At 44.2% G+C, this 9,136-nt stretch overlaps 1 protein-coding gene across 4 annotated transcripts in view; it reads right to left on the bottom strand.

The window, feature by feature from the left end:
- Nucleotides 1-9,136, bottom strand: part of RANBP17 (RAN binding protein 17) — a 307,270-nt gene that overhangs the window by 6,814 nt on the left and 291,320 nt on the right. The gene's annotated exons all lie outside the window — the stretch shown is intronic.

Here is a 9,136-nt window from a genome sequence, read left to right as displayed (position 1 = left end):
CAGATCCATGGAGACAGTCTAAAATATTATGGGCTTCACAATCTGAAGGCAGAATGGATATTTTAATGGAAAAGATTAAAGTTAGAGACACCAAACTCCTCCAGTAACTGACAAAGCATCCTGAAGTGATGTGCCAATTACTTTATACGGTTCTCCCGTGGATTCATTTGTCTGAATGCATGTATTTATGTCTGTAATAAGTAAGGGGATGTTTGAATAAAATACTTTTCTAAAAATAAAGTTGGCTAAAATGGATGATTTTTTTTTCTTCTTTACTCTTCCGGAAAAATGGAAATTAGTGAGCAAATCTGCTCAAGTGGTATTGACAAGACAGCTCATTTCCAGAGTTCTTTTTTTCTAATAATTCTAGAGGGCTTGGGGAAAACAGTTCAGTCAAAGGCTTTTGAAGGAGGGACTCCTGTTCTGAATATGGATCAGCGCTGGGTGAAGTGACCAAGTCCAAAATTCTGTTCAGGCAATGTGGAGTTGCTCATGGGCAGCTCTCTGGTGGACAAGTTACCGAGTGAAGGCTGACAGGTGTGCGCTCCCGGAGACTGCACCAAGCCCAGCCTCACCAGCCACAGAGCACTGTCAGTATTTATCATGGAGAAGCATTTCACTCCCCCAACATCCCAGGCTGTTACAGGGGTGACTAGAACAGTCACTTTTAATTTGCCCAACCCAGGTGTTATTTTTCCAGCACCATGGTCAAACACACACGCATTATCCGCTGTATGTTCCTAGCAACACGTCTGAGCAGTCACGGAGGCAGTCTTTGGGAAGTCATGTGGCCTGTCTACTTAGGCAAACACACTCCACTGTACTTCACACAACTCCTGCCTCCTCTTCCTCTTTCCCATAGGCTTTAGAACCAGTCAGAATTGAGTCAAACTTACCACTTATCTAACTCAAGACATTGACAAGCCAGCTTACTTCTCTGAGCCTTTGTTTCCTTACATGTAAAATGGGGAGAGGGGTTCTGTGAGGGCTGCTTCTTTCACAGGCACTCAATAATTACTAGTGTTCTGGCTTTGGTTACCTAGCCTGGCCTGACCCAGTGGAGTTTCACAGCTCAGGAATTACTCCATTTCACATCTTGATTATGTACAGATACATGAGACTGTAGTCTCTTCATAACTGTCTAACTTCACGGAGGATTTCAGTTACAAAAAACAACAGAACTACTAAACTACCCCCCCCCCCCAATAGGAAAAGTTTGAAAATCATCCCTGTTAGGTTTGGCACATCTTAGTATGGAATTTAAAGGGCAGTGCTTCTGCTCTTCTCAAAACTCATAATCTTCCAAATAAAACACAAAGCTACTCCACACGCTCCTGACCTGGAAAAGTAAAATCAAGCAATGTTGGGTCATCAGGCCCTCTATTTACTCCCCAGCTCCTCTCCTATGTTTCTACCTTAAAATGGGAGATGCAGTGCAAGCACAGAGCACAGCGAGCTTCCCACCCGCATATGCTGCGTCACTCCTTCCCTGTGCTGTCACTGCAGGTGCTCCCAGTCCCGGCTCCTGCTGATGGAGGATACACCAAGAGGAGGTTTGTGTAGGATGCTTTACTACTAGAGTGAGCATGCACTCTTACTAGGGAAGTTGGGGGCTCAATGGGTCTAGAAACTGTTCCCAGCATGACTGGAGAGCTGGGGGTGGGTGCTGCAAGGGAGCAGAAGTGGAGAGAATGAAAGGAGCAGGCCTGAGTACACGGTGATACCTGCAATGGCAGGGGGAGGGGAACGGACCTGCACACCTGGGCTGCTGGGACCAGGGGGACTATTCTCTGTCTTGCGTGGTACCTGGTGCACATCAGAGACTTAAGACATAGCTATTGAAAGAATGAATACACAAATGACTAAATGTATAACGGGGAAAGAAGACTGAAGAATCAAGAACCAGCATACAAAAGGCTAAGGAATGGAAAGGACACGGTACAGAAAACATGAAGTTCTGTTCTCAATGTAGGGCTAAACCTGAGTGGGCAGGTATGTAAATTCATCCATTATTCTTTTCCAGAAACCTTGCTTTAATGTGCAGGGTGTGGGAACCCTTTTAAGCCACTGTTGTTCCTTTAGTCAGCAGCCCCCAGGGAGATACTTTTGGGGATTTCAGGTTACACGAGGGAGGTGCCGTCTTTTCTAATGACAAGCGCTTCTGCCCGAGTCAGCTGTACCTAACACATCTTCTCAAAGGTATCACTTATGGAGAGCCTCTGGCACTCAGTATCCTGCCAGACACAGCATACTCTGTCTCAAATGCTCAGCTAACTCTCAAGTTGGTATCACTACCATGTCCTAGCCCAAGCATTTGTGTAAGTAACTCGCTCAGTGTGTCACAGCTACTGGGATGAGTTGAGAACTAGGGTAGGTCAGAGGTGTGCCCGATCCAGACACCTCACCAGGCTGCTGTGTGAGGCCCGTAACTGCCAGCAGCGGTTGATGGAGGCTGTACTGGTTTCACTGCAGACTTCTGCAGGACTGAGATGTGACAGGAAGGATCTCTGGGTAGGGCTCATTTCTCCCCCTCAGCGAGCCTCCTGGGTAGACCGCTTACATGCCCTTCTTCTGCCTGGCCACTGAGAGTCGGGCAGCACTGAAATCCCTGCAATTAGAATCCAGGACCCTGGTTCCTGGAGCACTGACTACAGGCAAAACAGGAAGCTGCTCGCATCTAAAGTTTATATAAACTGGGTTAACACAGTCTCATGTTCTCAAGGTGAACAATAGACATGACAAATTTTTTGGGAAACGGTCCACTGACTTTCTAAAATTAAGGGTTTCTCTTTCACAAAGAGTACCACACACACAAAGCAAGTTTAACAACAAGGAGAACATGAGAAAAGTAAGACAATTTCCTCTGACTTAAAATATTCCAAACAGAGTGAGCACTTTCCATTGTTCATGTTTTTCGAGCATCCTGAAATCCAACTAAAAATCAGTGCACAAAATTCTAAGAAATAGGTGAAAAAATTTCAACTCCTCTTGCTCCCTATGTTGGATCAGAAAGGCAATACGAAAACTGAAGTGATGATATGAACGCTGATCTTGACTGAATCCTCAATGTGTTCAGTGGATCCCAGCTCTTCCCTCTTAGCTCAGGGACGCATGACATTTTAGTGGTGCTGCAACACTGCTGCCTGCTGATCAGAGAAATGGAAAGTAGAAGTGGGGCGAGGGTAACTTGTCTTGTGTAACAGGCGAGGGAGGAGCGCTTGAGAAAGAGGCTTTGGTTTAGACAAAGACCAGGAACCCGGGCCTCCATCTAGATGGTCTGGGGGGGGGGAGGGAGACGGTTAAAATTATCTGTACCTCTGGCCAAGCCAGATTGATTGTCCATGATTCTGCTGCAATGTGTTGGAGATGTCTGGAGCTGCAGGACACACTCCCACATTTTCAGTGCTTGTGGAAGTCAGGGAGTTGCTGTCATTACCGAGCGCTGTTCCTGAGGCCACGTGCACAGCAGATATTGAAATGTGATCCTTCTCAAATTAGATACTAGTCATCTTTAGGGAAAAGGAATCAATTGTTCTTCCCCGCCTGTGCCTACAGATGTGATTTTAGTGGAATGTTGTGAAAAATGAACATAATGGACAAATAAGCACACATTTTCCTGCCTGGATGAACTATACCTTACCATTTAAGTTATATTAAAGGTTAATATTTATATATATTGTATAGATTCCTAACTTCTCATAGTACCCTTGTAGCCTCATAAAAGGAGCAAGTATACAGCACTTTCAGTGAAAAAAATTCAAAGAAAATGCAAGATGCGATGAGCTTTTTTAAAAAACGAGATTGCAATTAATTATAGGTGATCCATTCACCTCTGGAAAGTCACGTGGGAGTCCTGCCTCCTTGGCCTTTATATAATGCTAAATTTGCTTAAAAAATGCATTTTGTTATTTTTAAAACTTTGCTTCATTTTAAAATTTAATTTGCTTTTTTAAAAATTGCTTAAAAAAATCTCTAGCCAGACTAACAAAGGCACATGCGCTATGACCTTCCTGTCTTTATAGGACAGTGACATCTAACTTACCAGTAATAGTACTGCTGGCTTGGGTCAAAGAAGCACAGCAAGTTTCTACATGGTAACAAGCAGCATCCCCCTCCTCCACAGCTAGTTAAGGGATGCTTTTTCTCCAAGTGATAAATTGCCTAGAATATTTAAAAACTCTCTGTCCATTGTAAAATCTTGGGAAATCCACAACCGAGTTTTGCTGTTGTTTCAATATTCTCCATTACCAACATTACCCCTAGTTCTCAAAACATTTATTTTAATCACAGTTTATTGGGCAAAGAATTACCTGCCAGCCTCTCAGCTTATAAGAAAGAAGATAAAGTTAGAATGAAACTTCAGGATTAATTAATTGAGAGTACTGCATGTAATGTGTCTATTTTGAATGTTACAGCGCACATCACAATGAAAACAGTTTTATTTTCCAGGGTTGAAATAAATTATAATAAATAATTCATTTCAATGGCAGAGATATACTGGAGAGCAACAGCAACAAAATTGACTACACTACACTGTGAGTCTCATTCTTGAATCTTCATTATCCATTTGAAACTTTTTACGAGTAGTAAATCATATTTCAAGTGGCTGCAGATCTCATAAAGCAGCTTGCTGCATTAAAATAAAACCAGAAAACCTGGGGCATTGGAAGGCTGCAGGGCTTGCCACTCAGCACTATTTGGGAAACTCACTCTTCTCTTGCCAACATCAAACAGAACACTTTTCAATTTGATGTAAAAATTAAGCATCACTTGTCAAAAGCATCATCTACATTTCCTCTGGGTAGGAATGTTGGAAAAAGCTGTATGTAGAGTAGCAGCTTTCACCTCCAAAGCCATTTTCCTCCAATTTTCATTCCATGACACTGATACTGCTCGTTTGTGGTACTACCTATGCGACTGCCACATGGCCGGGTTCTGAATCTCTAATGGCCTCCAGTCACCTCTGGCAAGGGGGTGGTAGAATGCCACCTTAGCAAACGTGTGCAAGCTCAAGCCAGACTAACAAAGGTCCATGGGCTCCGACATGCCTGTCTTTATAGGACAGTGACATTTAACTTGAATCCTGAAAAACGCATAGAGCATCTTGGGGAAAAAGCGATCTATTAAGTAGAAGAAAAAATGAGAACAGGCACAGGGCCTGCTTGAAAAACAAATAGCCTGTGTCCAGGAGGTTTTGAGGGCGACCTTCTGGTGCAAAGGGGTAAGCTCAGGGTAAGGAGTAAAGCCTGGGCTGCATTCAGGCTATGGAAGAACTTTCATCGCATGCTTAATGCAGAAATGAATTTGACTGGTACGTGAAAGGCAACATCCTTTAGAGGATTTCTGAATATTGGTGAGGTTTGTAATTTAGAACAGTCACCAGTGAGGGACTGTGGAATGGCAGTGATGGGTGGGTAATGATGCCAGGGCAACACGTTCAGGTGCTGTCAAATGTAAAAGCCCAGTGGAGAAATGGAGATGGCTCAGCACGGCCGTGGCAGCAGACAGAGAGAAGTGGGCAGGACCCTTGGCTGTGCACCCTGCTTGTTCCCCAGTCAATGAAAATCTCCAAAAGCTCTAACCTGATACTGAAACTGCAGAGAAATTCAGAGCTTTCGGAGCATGGCCTCAAACTCAAAGACTGACAAAGAGAGAAGGGGAGGATGTCAGAGGTGGGGTGGTGCCACGCGTGGGGGCCGGGGGCTGCTCTCTCGCAGCCCAACAGCCCCAACAATGAACTCAGGGCGCAAGTGACAGGAAGCGACCGGTGTACATGCAGGCACCACAGAGACGACTGCAAGCACATGTTTATACGACACGCTCAGTGCTAAAGTAAATGCCACGCGAGGTGAGGCCATTCAGAGTCCAGGAAGGGAGCGGGAAGCAGCGTGCTCTGTACCGGAGCCATCACAACACTTGCACTGAATATCGTATTTCACAACAGAAAAACATAAGGCGTAATGGCACCAGGGCATCTCATGCAGTCATCAAAGCGGAGTGCAATGAATATTGTATTTCATAATAAATATATTATCCTACAGTAGGAGGTTCAAAGTTTCATTGCCTCTCATCTGTCACCACATTCCCCCTGGTTTCCTGGAGGGATCTGGTTAGATGGTCTAAAAGTCTTCATAACCAGCTGTGGAGGATTATTTTACTAACTGTGTTCAAAATGACTTTGGGTACAGGAAAATTAGTGCTTTCCATTTCTTTCTTTCTTTCTTTCTTTCTTTTAATTCATAGGGCCTTCAGGAGCATTTTCCATTAAAGATTAGGCTAGAGTTTATGTTTAAACACAGAGGTGAGTATTCTGACTTTCAGATTGGAGAGTTTTTATTTATAGTTGTCTAAATGGCCGAGAGACTGCCGGCCAAGAGGTGGGGAGATGTTCCTGAGATTTGGAAGCTCTTTTCCCCTACTAATTCCGCAGGGAGTCTAAGGAATAATGGTGACTGAAAGTGCCAGAATTTCATCCCTTGATTTGTTCAGGCATTTACTGGCTACTGATTCTGGCAGGTTGTGTCGACCCCAAGGATAAACACACGGGTGAGGCACAGTCCCGGCCCTCACAGAGCTCATCATCAAGTGGGGGAGAAGATACACAATCTATAACAAGGACAACAGAATCCAAGTGGCGCAAACACGCCTGGAGGGGAGGCTCTGACGGACCAGAGGAGGAGGACTTAACCACCCAGGGGTGGAGGACAGTCAGAGAGGCCTCGGAGGTCACTGTAGTGTTGTCACAGAGAACAAGCCAGTTTGAAAGGCAGTCAGTGAGGAAGAAGGGTCAGAAGGCTGAAAGGTTTGGGAAAGTATCTGGCAGAATGACAAGCAGTTCTGTGAACTGGAGCAGGTACGTGGGGAGTGCTGGAGCGAGAAGAGACCGAGGAGGAGGCCGGATATGTCTTGTGCGGGTGGTGTCTACTAGAGAACCTGGGTATATCCTGCAGGGTATGGGAGACTGTTTGAGCTGAGTGCATCCTTCTTGTATAGCCATTCTCTGGAGGATCTGGGCCTTGAGAAGGCCTGGACTAACTGACTTCTCCCAAGAAGACGGGAGAAGCTTCTTTTTGGTTGTACGACAGGGAGCCCACAGACAGAGGGTACCTCCTGGCTCCTGTGTATACTCGGCTCCTTCCTTGCTGGCTCTGTGGCCCGTACCCTGAGAAATGGCACTGCCATTACTTCTCCTTGGCCCACAGCACATAACTTAATAGTGTCCCCTGTCAGGAAGGGTTCTCTTTGTCAGGAAGCTTTTTATTGATGTTCAACCTTCATTTTCCTTTTCTTAATATTATCCCATTATGTCAATATTCCATTGTGCCATGCTAAGTAATTCCCTTTCCTCCTTGGCATTTACATCTTCCAAGTATTTATAGACTTATCAAATGCCCCATTTAGTTGTCACTTAGGCAGGCTATACATATTTAGCTTCTTTAATCTGGCCCCATAAGCCAGCTCTTCCATTCTCCTAAATCACTTGAGTTACTTTCCTCCAGGTTTCTGTCAATTTGTTTCCAGTCTCACTGTAATGCAGGGGACGCAGGAAAAAAATAAGGCTGGCAGGGGAGGACTCGACCCATCTGTAGGATGAGTGTCTCGCTTGCCCAGGGTAGTTCTCCCTTCAAATACAGGTTCCAAATCAGGCCAGGTTTCTGGACAGGATATGAATCACTCATTATCTACTAGTTTTCTTTGACCTGCACAACTTCAAGTCCTTAATATCCCAGTATTAGTTCTTAATATGTGTCGGTAGGTAAGTGCACACATGAGACATGTAAGTAGCCAGTGTTTATTCTGTGCCAGGCAATGATCTTTTCCCCTCCCTCTTCATGTGTCACACTTAAGCTCAAAGAATTGCTAGTTCCTACTATGTGTCAGGCATTGTGGTATGGAAGTGAAGACAGTGTGGTTACTGTGGCCTTAGGAGCTCAGGCTGCCTAAGTATTTATTAATCTCCTACTGGCCACCCATCAGCTGTTTCTTTCCATCTTAAGGGTCTCACAGAAGTCATCTCTAAATGCACTTAACTCTAATTGACGCTTTTAGTTCCCTGAGTGGAACTGTTTTGTCCTCTAAGATGAGATGCCACATTAAGTATGGGCGTTAACATAGTTCTTAGGGTTTTCTTTCTGGTGCTTCTCTTTGGGGCTTAAGAGATTTCACTTTAGGCTTTATTCTTCCATTGTTGTCCTTCTTAGGAGTCTATTTCACATTCTCTGTTTGCTTGACCTCTACGTTCTTCCCTTCCAGGGTGCCCATGTTCCTAATTATGGAGTGGGTGGAGGGAATTACGGAATGGGAGAGACCTACTACAGTGAGTCTGGCTAAAGTCGTGGGGAGTCTGGGCATAAGACCACAGAAGGAAGCAGTTCAGCAGTCTGACCTGGGGTCCTGTTCAAGGAAGGGAGAGAGTTTCCTGAGGTGTTGTTATCCTCAAAGAGGTGTAGGAACTACTCCAAGGACATAGTTACAAAGTAGTAAAACCGGCATTCCAGGTTAGGTAAGTTGATTGCAGTATCTACTCTGCTAAGAAGTAGAGGGTCCTCACAAATACAGAATTTTCTCAATTAAATAACTGAAAGGAAGATGGCTTTTCACCAGTCTGAAAGCACTTACATCTGTATTTTCCTGAGAATAACAAAGGACATAGCATACAAGATTCCTTTGGGTTGCAGGGCATACCAAATAGCATTAATTTATCAAACTTCCGGGGATGAGGGAACCTTTATTTTGTTATTTAAGCAGTGATCATGGCTGTAATCAAATACAAGTCTTTCTTATCTTCTTTAACATAAACTCACATGCACCCAAGATTACTTCTGGTTAAACTTTCTAAAAGTTAAGAAAAAATGAGTATGAAGGCCGAACTCTAGCACTCTAATATGCTTTGGGAAAATTTCACATAATTTACCCTTCAAGAATGTGAAAGCCAATAATAATGTACAATGAATAAATCATGCCATCATTAACATAACCTTGTTTTATACTGCGCCATTCTTTCACGAAACTCAAGGAGCTGCTCATGCCCCTCATAATGCCATGCAGAAAAATGAAGCAGAAGCAAGCCTATGACTTATCTTGCTGTCTCAGTTGGACAGGGATGAATGGATAGGAAGAGATAGATACCAGGGTG

Source organism: Condylura cristata, unplaced genomic scaffold (genome assembly GCF_000260355.1).
Source record: "Condylura cristata isolate star-nosed mole 26May11 unplaced genomic scaffold, ConCri1.0 scaffold00008, whole genome shotgun sequence".
In the NCBI taxonomy this organism is placed as follows: Eukaryota; Metazoa; Chordata; class Mammalia; order Eulipotyphla; family Talpidae; genus Condylura; species Condylura cristata.
This window is presented reverse-complemented; position numbering and strand designations above follow the sequence as displayed.